Source organism: Schistocerca gregaria, chromosome 2 (assembly GCF_023897955.1).
Source record: "Schistocerca gregaria isolate iqSchGreg1 chromosome 2, iqSchGreg1.2, whole genome shotgun sequence".
Classification (NCBI taxonomy): Eukaryota; Metazoa; Arthropoda; class Insecta; order Orthoptera; family Acrididae; genus Schistocerca; species Schistocerca gregaria.
The window spans coordinates 190,348,691-190,361,752 of NC_064921.1; positions in this window are offsets into that span (position 1 = coordinate 190,348,691).

Sequence of the window (13,062 nt, forward strand, 5' to 3'; positions counted from 1 at the left end):
TTCCAAATAATCGTGGACTTACGGCTATGAAACAGTTTGTGGCACTTGTACCGAGTGACATTTGTGCGGAGATGGAACGTGTTGACATGCCTACGGAGACCAGGACACTACAGGTAGTGGACCAGGGAACAGCGTGTTCCAGAAGTAGGATATACCGGCCTGTCCTTCGATACCTGCGACTTACTACTGGGAAAGGTCACTTCCTGCACTAAGAATCCTGGCCGCACACCAGTCCGATGGCAGACGGCTGTGGTGCTTGGCTTTCTCAATTCAGTACAGCAGTTGATCTATGACTGTGTTTTAAGTGCTGCGAAGATGAAGTTTATCCAGGCCGCCGGAGGAAAGGTTTCATTCATTTACAACGGGCATCAGGATATAGTGGACTCTACAAACAAAGAAGACGTAACTTACTGGAACTGTGTGAACGTTATAAAGAATAAATGGAAAGGAAGACTGTCGACTTCAAATAACAGTATTAGCCGAAGGTAGCCTTCCTTGTATTCCAGATGAAGCAGTAAATTAAGTACGAAAACATTTTGTAAGCGCAAAAATGCATGCAAGGGAAAAGATACTACAGTTGCATCAGTTTAGGTTGAGGGAGTACGACTGCTCCTCAATCGAAGCTACGACTTAGTAACATCGTTACCATCACATAAAACTGTTAAACAGGAGCTGCATTGCCTTAGAAGAAAATACATGGGACCTACGCAAGATCTAACCAATTCCGCAGGAATCTTCTTTTAAGATAATCATATTCTGATAAACGATGGCAGCAAATTTTTATTTACACGTGACCACAGGAGACCGAAGGATGGGCATGAAAGAGAAGCAGTTGTTGAGAAAGAAGTGACACGCGGTTGTAGCTTATTTCCGATGTTATTCAACCTTTACATTGAGCAAGCAAAACGTAAAACACATAAAACTTTGGTGAAGGGAGGAGAAATAAGAACTTTGAGCTTTCCCGATGATATTGTAACTCTGTCAGAGGCAGGAAAGTAGTTGGGACAGCAGCTAAGTGGATTGTACTTTGCCTTGAAAAGAGGATACAAGATGAACATCAATAAAATCTAAAGGAGGGTAACTGAGGGCAGTAGTATTAAATAAGGTGACGCTGAGTGAATTAGACTGAGAAACGAAAAAAAGTAGATAAGTTTTGCTAACTGGGCGGTAGAATAACTGCTGACGGCAGAAGTAGAGGAGATATATAAATATATAAAATGTAGACTGGCAATGTCGAGAATTTGTGAAAAATAGAAATTTGTTAACATCGAATGTATATTTGAGCGTTATGAAGTATTTTCTGAAGATATTTGAAGTGTAGCCTTCTACGGAAGTGGACGATAAACGGTTCAGATCAAAAGAGAATGGAAAAAATTTGAAATGTGGTGCCACAGAAGGCTGCTGAAGCTTAGATGGTTTTATAATGTAACCATTGAGGCAGTAATGAATAGAACTGGGAAGAAAAGAAGTTTGTGGCACAACTTCACTAAAAGAAGGGATCGGTTCAGTTGACAGGATACACTGTGAGACACCAAGGGCTCACCAATGGAAGTACTGGAAGGAAGTAGTTGGAGAGGGGAGGGGGGTGGGGTAGAGTTTAAAAAAGGAAGAGGGAGGCCAATAAAAGAATACAGTAAGCATATAAGTTTTAGTAGTTATTCGGATTCGAAGAAGCTTCCACAGGATAGAGTAACATGGAACGCTACACCAAACAATTCTTCGGACTGAAGACCACAACAATACAAACTGAGACCCACAGAACATAACACACATATCGAAAAATGTGGGAAAATAGAACAAAATAAATACATTATGTTTTGCAGAAGGCGAAGTTTAAAAAATCCAAATCTGAGTTCCCCAGAATGAACGGGATACTGACTGTGCCGCTGAACGAGATGTATCATGGCCCAGCTGCAACTAAAATGGCCCATTTCAAAACTTCCCACTTGTTCGGTCGGAGAGAGTGAATTCCTAGGCACTTGTGTTTCCCGCTTATGCTGCCAGGTCTCTATAGCCTAATTTTTTTAAGTTGGCTTGCTTGTGCTCCTTACAGCAGTTGCCGTGTGGGCATCAGAGAAACTGCGGCAATCTCGACTCTGCACGGCCAGACGAGGAACCGCGTCTCAGTCGTCCCCAGCGCGAGTTCAGTGTCATGATCATTGCACCACGCCTCTAGATGTCTACGTTCTAACTTCACACGTTTGTAATTTTTCAATCATGTTTGTACTAAATGTTGGAGTCTAATCAAGGTAAAATAATCACCTAAAGGTTTAGTTTAGACACTATGATAAACTTGTGCAATATTAGCTCACATCATAATATTAATATGTGAACATGGAAATTGAAATAGAAATTGTTAATATGAACTGTACAACGAGACCAATGATCCTTGTATAATACGAAATGTACTTTGCCATACATGAGCACAAAGAAAAAATAACGTGCGTATATGGCCGCTAAGAGTGCAAAAAGAAAGTATAGGCTTTCACATTTATGACACTGATGTTACATTCTCCAAAATGCATTAAAATCTGCAATACCTGAACATCTAAAGTTCAAGAGCTACCAACCTCTGGCCTGTGCACCGATCAGGTGCTGTGGTAGAAATAGCGCACAGAAGTAACAACATTTCGTGAAATCACGTTCTAGATGCTTTCATATTTACTTGATTCATTTACAGTGAAACATGCATACAGAGCAGCTACAGTGCAACAACTGCTAGGTCAGTGGTGTCGTCAGCAGTGAAAATTAACATGTCGTATCTGATTTGATCCATTACAAATGGTTCTGAAAGACTGTGATTCTGAAAACAATAGGTTTGTTTAAAAATAACTAGCCTAATTTTAGTTGGTTGATGATCTTCTGTGGAGTTAGTGGCGAAATTTACACGAATTTGTACTTGCAGTTTCCTTATGGTCCATTTCACAAATACTAAACATCACACACAACTTGTACAATTTTAAATGTACAAAAGCATATCATTCTCGGTGTAAGACCTACAATGGCATCTCTGTCAACTACTTGTAGGAACATCTGTGTAACTTTTGTGTATGTAAAATGTTGTCGACGTTTAAAAGTGTACAAGAAGTTGTGTATGATGTTTAGTGTGTGTGAGACTCTGCACAAATGGACCATAAGGAAACTGTTAAGTACAAATGCTTCTAAATTTCGCCAGGAACTTCACAAAAAGATCGACAACCGTCTAAAAATCGCGTATTTTCTTATATATTGCAGTAAAGTCAACGAAATGAAGAAGAATCTAACACATCGAAAACATCACATAGAAATGACATAACAAATACAAAAAACCCACTTGAAAATGGGAATCATTTCCCGAATCGCGTCGTGCGAAAAATAAAGAAAATCGTGACTGGAAGCAGATGAGTTATATATAAACAACATATAGTAGTAAGATGAACATCAACAAAAGCAAAACGAGGGTAATCGAAAGTAGTCGAATTAAGTCGGGCGATGCTGAGGGAATTACGTTAGGAAATGAGACACTTAAAGTAGTAAAGGAGTTTTGCTATTTGGGGAGCAAAATAACTGATGATGGTCGAAGTAGAGAGGATATAAAATGTAGACTGGCAATGGCAAGGAAAGCGTTTCAGAAGAAGAGAAGTTTGTTAACATCGGGTATAGATTTAAGTGTCAGGAAGTCGTTTCTGAAAGTATTTGTATGGAGTGTAGCCATGTGTAGAAGTGGAACATGGATGATAAATAGTTTGTACAAGAAGATAATAGAAGCTTTCGAAATGTGGTGCTACAGAAGAATGCTGAAGATTACATGGGTAGATCACATAACTAATGAGAAGGTATTGAATAGAATTGAGGAGAAGAGAAATTTGTGGCACAACTTGACGAGAAGAAGGGATCGGTTGGTAGGACATGTTCTGAGGCATCAAGGGATCACAAATTTAGCATTGGAGGGCAGCGTGGAGGGTAAAAATCGTAGAGGGAGACCAAGAGATGAATACACTAAGCAGATTCAGAAGGATGTAGGTTGCAGTAAGTATTAGGAGATGAAGAAGCTTGCACAGGATAGAGTAGCATGGAGAGCTGCATCCAACCAGTCTCAGAACTGAAGACCACAACAACAACTACAACATATATTTATATATATTGGCGTCGCTATTTAGCTTACTTTTCTATAAGCCTAACAGTGTGGTCATTCGCTGCCATTACCAGAAAATTTGAAGTACGTTCCTAATTTTTAATTTCTTCATTTTGAATAACTACTACTTGTGACTGCTGTTTTTGGCGTAAATTACATTTGTTATAGGGTGTGTCTAGAAGGAGAAAGCTGACGGGCCAGAGTGAAAGACTCACAGGTAGACAGACATAATTTTTGCCTAGAGAAAGTTATAGCAATGTGGACATTCATAATAATGAATCTGTTTTGTTTATCGGTCATATTATTAGTACGTATGGAGATCTGCATCAAATCAGTGTCTGGACTGAAGACCACAACAACAACATTATTAGTGAGCATTGAAAACTGAAGTACCGATTTTTAAAATTAATTATATAAGGAGACCAATGAGGCTTCCATAATTCGAAGGGAACTTCGCCGTAGAAGTTCACAAAAGAAAAAAAAAAGCATGTATGCACTGCCATTATGAGAGGAAGTACACACACATACACACACATACACACACATACACACACACACACACACACACACACACACACACACACGAGAAAAGTTTCCCTTTGTCTCTGATATTGCAACCAACTACCACTCATAACGATCAGGTGCTGTGGTAGAAACAACACGCGAAAGTAACAATCTTTCGTTCAGTTGCATTCCTAGGGATGACGACGTTTAAGTGTTGCGGACAGTTCATTTGCCGGCCGGAGTGCCCGAGCGGTTCTAGGCGCTACAATCTGGAACCGCGCGACTGCTATGGTCGCAGGTTCGAATCCTGCCTCGGGCATGGATGTGTGTGGTGTCCTTAGGTTAGTTAGGTTTAAGTAGTTCTAAGTTCTAGGGGACTGATGACCACAGCAGGTAAGTCCCATAGTGCTCAGAGCCATTTGAACCATTTTTGACAGTTGACAGTTCATTTGCAGTAACACGCGTATGCTCCACCTGCTACGTCGTTGATGTTGTCAACAGTGGAAAACGAAACGCAGTAACGAAGCCGTCGGAGACAACAAACTCTTTTTTATTAGCGTCGTTTTTTCACTTTGCTGTAAGAGTAGACGGAACTAATTCTGTGTTCGTTTCACCACAAAATTTAGTGTTCCTAATTTTGATTATCTTCATTCTGAGTAGCCACAACGTCCCGTATTAAAAGGAAACTATGTTTGTTCTTGTCTATGCATCGAAGAAGAATATTAACGGGTCCGACTGATAGAGGAAGAGCCACAGAGAGAATTTTTGCGTAGAGAAGGTAATAGGAATAATGCAGATGTCGATATCGGAAATCCATTATCGTTCTTAGAGATACGTTTAAATGTACACTCAACATGATTTCAAATAATTTTGAGAACTGTAATTGCGATTCGATGAATTCACAGTGCAGATTTTTAATGCAAATCATATCGCGTCTGAATTGACTTTACGTGATACAACGGCTTTCACATTGTATTGTTAAAAGGGGAAAAGTTAATTTGCCGCCATTAACGCAAAATTTATTTTTCAACACAGTCTGTCAAAGGCTCCATTCTAACGTCAAGCAGTTAAGGAGAAATCAAATAATTATTTCTGGAATACATTTAGTTACAACACAGCATTTGCCACGGATCAGTTCTGCTGTTAAAATTTCAGACACTTGAAAATTATACGGCATTTGCTATCACAGATGAGGTCCACTGATGGAGTTGGTCAAATTTCGACCGCAGGCGGTACCCGTACTGTACTATATCAATCGTCGCCGGTTAGCAAGCTGGTTTACCAAAGCTAAATGGGATTCTTTCATTCGATGGATTACTTCTGCCGTGTGATTTACATACTCAAAACGTGTGAAGAATATGATTACCGTCATGTTTTTAGCATCAGCAGCACAGAAAATAGCCATTTTTATTAGTTTTACTTCAACATAATTACTCTGCAGTACTTATTCAGTGCTATGTATTTACTGTAGCTTCGTATACTGGCATCCTTAAAAAGAAAGCTAATAAAGCGTTGAAGATCCGTAAATCTTATCTTTCATGTTACAAAATTCTATTTGTAGACCTTTTTCTACTTTCTAGTATATTGTTAGGCGATATATGTTTGCCTCAACCAAATATTCCTAATAAGACTAGTTTCATCACTTTTAATGAGATGGGACAGGAGAAAAATTCCTTCGCTCTCAGCTCAATGTGAACGTGCCTAGGGAAATTTTCGGGTGTGGGAATTATGAGATCTAGTTGAAGAGTGAAAGGAATAATAAAATAAGCTGTGAAAGTTATACAGTTTGTCCTATGTGTTATTCTGCGAAGCAATAGTGCCCAGTATAAGCACAATGAATATACCACTGCGTCATTTCATCTGGTGGCGTGGCGTCATACAGCCTTTGTGGCTGTTTTCATCGTCGGCTTAACGACTAGCTACATTCTGCTTCAGACGGCGTGCCGTTATGACGCCTTTATGTCGTACTGCGAAATATTGAAGCACTGTATGGGGTCAATGCTTTAAAGCTTTCATTCTCCGTCGTGTATATAGCTGTATTTCAAGCTAGATGTGATGCCTGGTCCCAATGATTGTCTCATGATGAAAGGTCCGCTATTTTATTACACAGTTAAGCGAAAAAGACTTAAAGCATTGAGTGCCATCTACCTATGAATCGAGTTAATGTAATGTAGTTGCGCCACCATATTTGGACTTTTTATGCATCGTGTTTAATGAGGCGGAAACTGGGAACGAGTCTGCACTTATCTAAATGAAGACACTCATAAACCGTACTCTGGCTAGCCATTGTCTTACAATTTTCTTCGTTAGTGTGCTGGTCTGGGTCAAACAGATCATGCGAACTGAAAAGAAAGTTTCAAACTTGTAGGCATCTCAGTTATTGACAGCATACAAACATGATCAAAAAGTTGTATTCAATAAAGAGGGAACAGTAGGAGCGGAAACCAGAAGACTGGGCTCGGAAGCTGGCCATATGGGAATAGGGAGGTACATTGATCATTAAATAACACCATCCGTTTGTAAACATTGCCATGTACCTCACAAATTAGATCTATGTTTGTTCCACCTCACAATTGTTTACGCCCTCTTTTGAAAAGATGACTGATATTCCGCTTTCCTCTGCGATCATATTGCCAAATACCTTAGCGATGCTATTGCCTTCCGTAAGTTGACCATGATCCATCCTGTTTATTTCGTATTTCCTTATGAGATCAGTAGCTGAATCCACATTTAATTCTCTTCCAATATAGCTATCCTTAAAATGACCTAGGAATGAAAATCAGCTGATTTTTTATAGTTAAGATTCCTCAGATACTTAAATTAACTAATTTGTGCGTTTATTAAATTTTTTCTCTTCTTGGTTCTAATTCTCTATAAATTTTCACATTAGTTTTACCCATGATAATTTTCGTACCCTAAGTAGCAGGAACCTGGCCAAGTTTCTACACTGCTGCCTATATTTCACTTACAGCAGTCCCTCTTATGAACCAGTCGTCAGTTAGAAGTTAACATGCGAATCTTATATCGGTATAACACGGTTTTTTATAACCTCATCAGCACGGAAATTAAAAAGATCGCATAGCTTTATGTTTGCCGATACCTGTTCACGTTCTAAGGATTTTTCTTAATCTTATTATTCACGTACAGGTATTGAACACGAGCGGCACGCTGTCTCGGTGAGTAATATTTTTGTTTGTAGATAAACAATGGTTTGCTTTCCGAGCGCTCTGCTGGGAAGAGTTGGCGGCGGTCTGCATTAGCTGGCAGCCATGTTGGACATGAGTGTTCTGAGAAATTGCTGGATTTGAATATTATTACGAGCGAGTGGATAGCGCTTTTCTATTAAACCATACGCCCGAGACTCACGTCGCTCATATTTGGTCGGTAACGGCCACGAAACTTAATCTGCTATTTATAGCTCCAGCATTTACGGGCAAAATGGAGTTAGTGGATCACAGGCATTGGGGCCCATTGGACTTGCTCGGTGAGTACAGCAGCGTGCAAGCAATACGAATAATCGAAGCTATCCACTAGCTTATCTTGATTGTGTGTTTTTAGGTCTGTGTTAATCTGATTTTACTTAAAAGGTTTACCTGTGCCTAACTTACGTAGCTGATGCTTTCTGCCCACGACACTGTCAATATTGTTCAGCGGATTTGAGTCTGGTTTTTACTTTATTTTTTTCAGCATTCTTGCTGTCTTTGCGTCATGTAATTTTGTACTCAGGATTGAGATGGTGCAGAAGTTACTAGCGTTACTCCATAAGTTCAATAAACGCAACTGATACACGTAACAGAGACTTTAGTCATCAATAATACATGGTCCTTGACTATTTATAGTAGCCTGGCAACGCTGGTACACCTTTTCGATTCCGCGATTGTAAAAATCACGTGGCTTTGATACGAATAACTCTTCGAACCACGTTCGGAGCGCATTTTCATCTGCAAAGGTACACTACTGGCCATTAATATTGCTACAGCACGATGATGACGTGCTACAGACGCGAAATTGAACTGATAGGAACAAGATGCTATGATATGCAAATGATTAGCTATTCAGAGCATTCACACAAGGTTGGCGCCGGTGGCGACACCTACAACGTGCTGACATGAGGAAAGTTTCCAAGCGATTTCTCATACACAAACAGCAGTTGACTGGCGTTGCCTGGTGAAACGTTGTTGTGATGCATCGTGTAAGGAGGAGAAAAGCGTACCATCACGTTTCTGATTTTCATAAAGGTCGGATTATAGCCTATGGCGATTGCGGTTTATCGTATCGCGACATTGCTGCTCACGTTGGTCGAGATCCAATGACTGTTAGCAGAATATGGAATCGGTGGGTTCAGGAGGGCAACACGGAAGGCCGTGCTCGATCCCAATGGCTTCGTATCATTAGCAGTCGAGATGACAGGCATCTTATCCGCATGCCTGTAACGGATCGTGCAGCCACGTCTCGATCCCTCAGTCAACAGATGGGGACGTTTGCAAGACAACAACCATCTGCACGAACAGTTCGACGATGTTTGCAGCAGCTTGGACTATCAGCTCGGAGACCATGGCTGCGGTTACCCTTGGCGCTGCATCACAGAGAGGAGCGCCTGCGATGGTGTACTCGACGATGAACCTAGGGACACGAATGGAAAAACGTTTTTTTTTTCGGATGGATCCAGGTTCTGTTCACAGCGTGATGTTCGCATCCGTGATGGCGACATCGCAGTGAACGCACATTGGAAGCGTGTATTCGTCTTCGCCATACTGATGTATCACCCGGCGTGATGGTTGGGGTGCCATTGGTTACACTTCTCTCTCACCTCTTGTTCGCATTGACGGCACTTTGAACAGTGGACGTTACATTTCAGATGTGTTACGACCCGTGGCTCTACCCTTCATTCGATCGCTGCGAAACCCTACATTTCAGCAGGATAACGCACGGCCGCATGTGCAGGTCCTGTACGGGCCTTTCTGAATAGAGAAAATGCTCGACTGCTACCCTCGCCAGCACATTCTCCAGATCCATTACCAATTGAAAACGTCTGGTCAATGGTGGCCGAGCAACTGGCTCGTCACAATACGCTAGTGACTACTGTTGGTGCACTGTGGTAGCGTGTTGAAACTGCGTGGTCAGCTGTGCCTGTACACGCAGTTCAAGCTCTGTTCGACTCAATGCCCAGGCTTATCAAGACCGTTATTACGGCCTGAGGTGGTTGTTCTGGATACTGATTTCTCAGGATCTATGTACCCAAATTGCGTGAAAATTTAATCACATGTCAGTTCTAGTATAATATATTTGTCCAATGAATACCCGTTTATCATCTGCATTTCTCCATGGTGTAGCAATTTTAATGGCCAGTAGTGTAGTTTTTCGAAGCTTGTTCGGTAGAGAGCGGAAAAGGTGAAGATCTTAGGACGCAAGATTTGGTAAGTAAGATGAGTGCGGAATAACGTCCTATCTCAACTCCTGTATAGCGTTTCTTCTGAGTCTAGCTGAATGTCGGCAGGAGTTATCGTGGAGTAGCATCACTTCACACGGTTTTCTTTGTCGTCGTTCTTGGATTGCGTGTGCGAGACGTCTCAGTTGACAAATGTCAGCCGCGATGGTTACACGTCGGGGAAACAATTCTTAGTGCACCACATTGTCGCTCTTCCACCAGATCTTTGGGCGGGGAACTGCTGCTTCCTTTGGGCTCAACCGTTCCTTTCTTTCCTTGTGTTAGCGTAAAGACACCATTTATCGTTACCAGTAATTATACAGGATAGGAATGGTCGGCGTTATTCAGGAGCCAATTGACAACGAGCAAGCAGAGTTGCACATATGGTCTGTGGTATCGATAGCAACGATGCCACGGTGTATGAAAGTTCTTAGGTTGACACTGGGACAGACACTGATGGCAGCGCCCTCTAGCCAGTGCAGTGGAACTCTACGAGCTCCGCTCGAGATTCGACCCATTTGACCAAGAGCAGAAGGCCGGGATACTTCGCTTCAGCTTTGCTCTACATACGACGGGTCTCAGCATCGCACCTCATTGCAAGTTATGCAACCATGTATTAACTTGTTTTTCTGCACCAGTAAACCACTTTCACTTACGTGCAGTACCGACGTATTTTTCCTGTTCCTGCTCCTACCCACGCGCCGCCTTCCGGGCAGGATACAAAATGGTCAACACTAGATTTTAGTCATTTTGACTTAGAGCCTGTGGTACTTTTTTGAACTTCCCACATTGCTTACAAATGTCGCTCAGTGGTTAAATGATCACAGTTCATCATACACGTCGGTTCATCAATTACACTGGCGTTCATTATTATGGATTAATGCGTTTAAACGATCTTCATCAAACCCGAAGCTCTTCTTGAACATGGAGAGTCACAAATGTCAGAACGATCCTCCTTAAGCCAAGAGAACCATTTTCTTGCAGTGCTCTGTCGATTGGCGTTATCCCCATATGCGGTGCAAATGTTTCTGGAGGCCTCCGCTGCTGTCACCTCTCAAACTGAAACAGAAGAATATGTTGGAAATGTTCCGATATCTCCACTTGGCACTCTCTTTTCTACAGTCCGCAGTTACACTTGTATCTACAAACGACATAGTGATTATATGAAAAAAAATAAAAACAGTGAATTAAAAACAAATTAAAAATCGATAAATAAACCCATAGCAACCGCAATACCAACATGCAAACCAAAAACGTTACGAACTTATGTACCAACCTAATACCTGTTTGTTGTTTCAGTGGAAGCCATGTGGCCGTTTTTTTTTCAGTATTATTTGTACATGCTTTTATGAAACCAGCTTAAGTAATTTCCATCTTACCTACAGCGTTTCAGTTATATTTCCTCGATTTAGCTGAACTTACATACTACGACTACCGATTCCTTCTTTTCATTTGCTGAGTTTACAGGTCTCAGTTGATGTGTTGATTATTTATGTTTTTTTTTTTCATCGGAAAATGTGTAAGCTGAAACCTTCTTGTCTATTATAGTAGAGCCTGGATTTCATTCTGTGCCATTTGAAATTGTGTTGATAGAATGTCCGCGCTATATAGTGCTCCCAAATATACTCGCAAAGTTCTCTAATTTCAGTTATTAAATCTTTTGCTTTTGTTCTTACACTTTGATGTGATTCTTAAAGTTCACGTCTTTAAAGGGAAAAAAGGGAAATATAATTATTTATTAAAAGACGTTTTTTTCTGTATGACATGTTTTTTGGCCTGATACCTTATCATTCCCCTCTCCCTGCTTGCTACAGTATTTCAAAACAGCTGAGGTTAAGTGCGCTGTGATTTCTAATTTTTCTAGCGGTTTCTCTAGTAAGTGTCGATTTACCAGTTAATTTTCCTTTTCAGTTTATAGTTTTCTGGACACGCTGAGTGGTATGTCTTTTAAGGACATTGATTGCTTATGTTTATACAATAGGCCAATTTCGGCTGAACTCAGGTGATCTACAAGTAATTGGTACACACTTCTGGAACATTAATTTTATAGGTAGTTATTAAATGGATTTCGTTAATATACATTTTTACATACGTCTGATGTTTTTGACATCCACTTGATGTCGGATGGTCTGTCACTGTCTATTTGTCTTTTAATTACTTTCCTTTGGACGTGCAAATAATAAGCAAAGTAAGTATTAACTAAGCGAATGGGACAACCAAAATTTGATAACAAAACCAAAAGTTAAAAAACAAGCATTAATGATAAGAAAATACATACATGTAGGTATCATGCACAGAAAAAGTATGACAGTAGCAAAGAATAATACCCAGCAACAGCAATGATAAAAAGTACTGCCTGTAACCATATAGTATCCGTGAATTATCTGTCAAATGAGCGGTCATGAGATTGCTGACAAAGAATACAATCTGATAACTACATAAAGCCCTATGTCAGATTAGGAGATAGGCTACCATTATTGTTCCAATATCATCAAACGAACGAACTTCACAAACAAATAGACACTGAGATAACCACCTACATCATATGGATGTGAAAACCGTCATACCAAAAATATGTATCATTTATTTACAGGTAACCCGATGACAGTTCAGCAGAAACAGGCCTGTTTTAAAAATAGAAGCAATCAAAATTAGCAGCGTACTTGGTCTTATAAAATCCCTTTTCGTACGCTTCGTACAATATCCCTGTCAGGTTTTTCCCTTAACATTGTTAAATAGAAGCAAAAGCTTTGCCCTTTGGTAGTGACCATAGTGCAAATCAAATGTACCAGGTAGAACTATATCACTGAGGAAGGTGAGATGAGACCTCTCGAGTGATAAGTCAAACCTTCTCCTATCCGCTGCGTGTTGCAGGTGTTGCGATGTTGTGCTTAGCGATGTTCAGCTTTTATTGTCGTCTTCATTCCGAAGGTGCACCTTACCACGATTGTCTATGCTGTACAAGTCTCTTTCTCTATGATGAACTACTGCGACCTAAATTTACTTGAAACTGCTT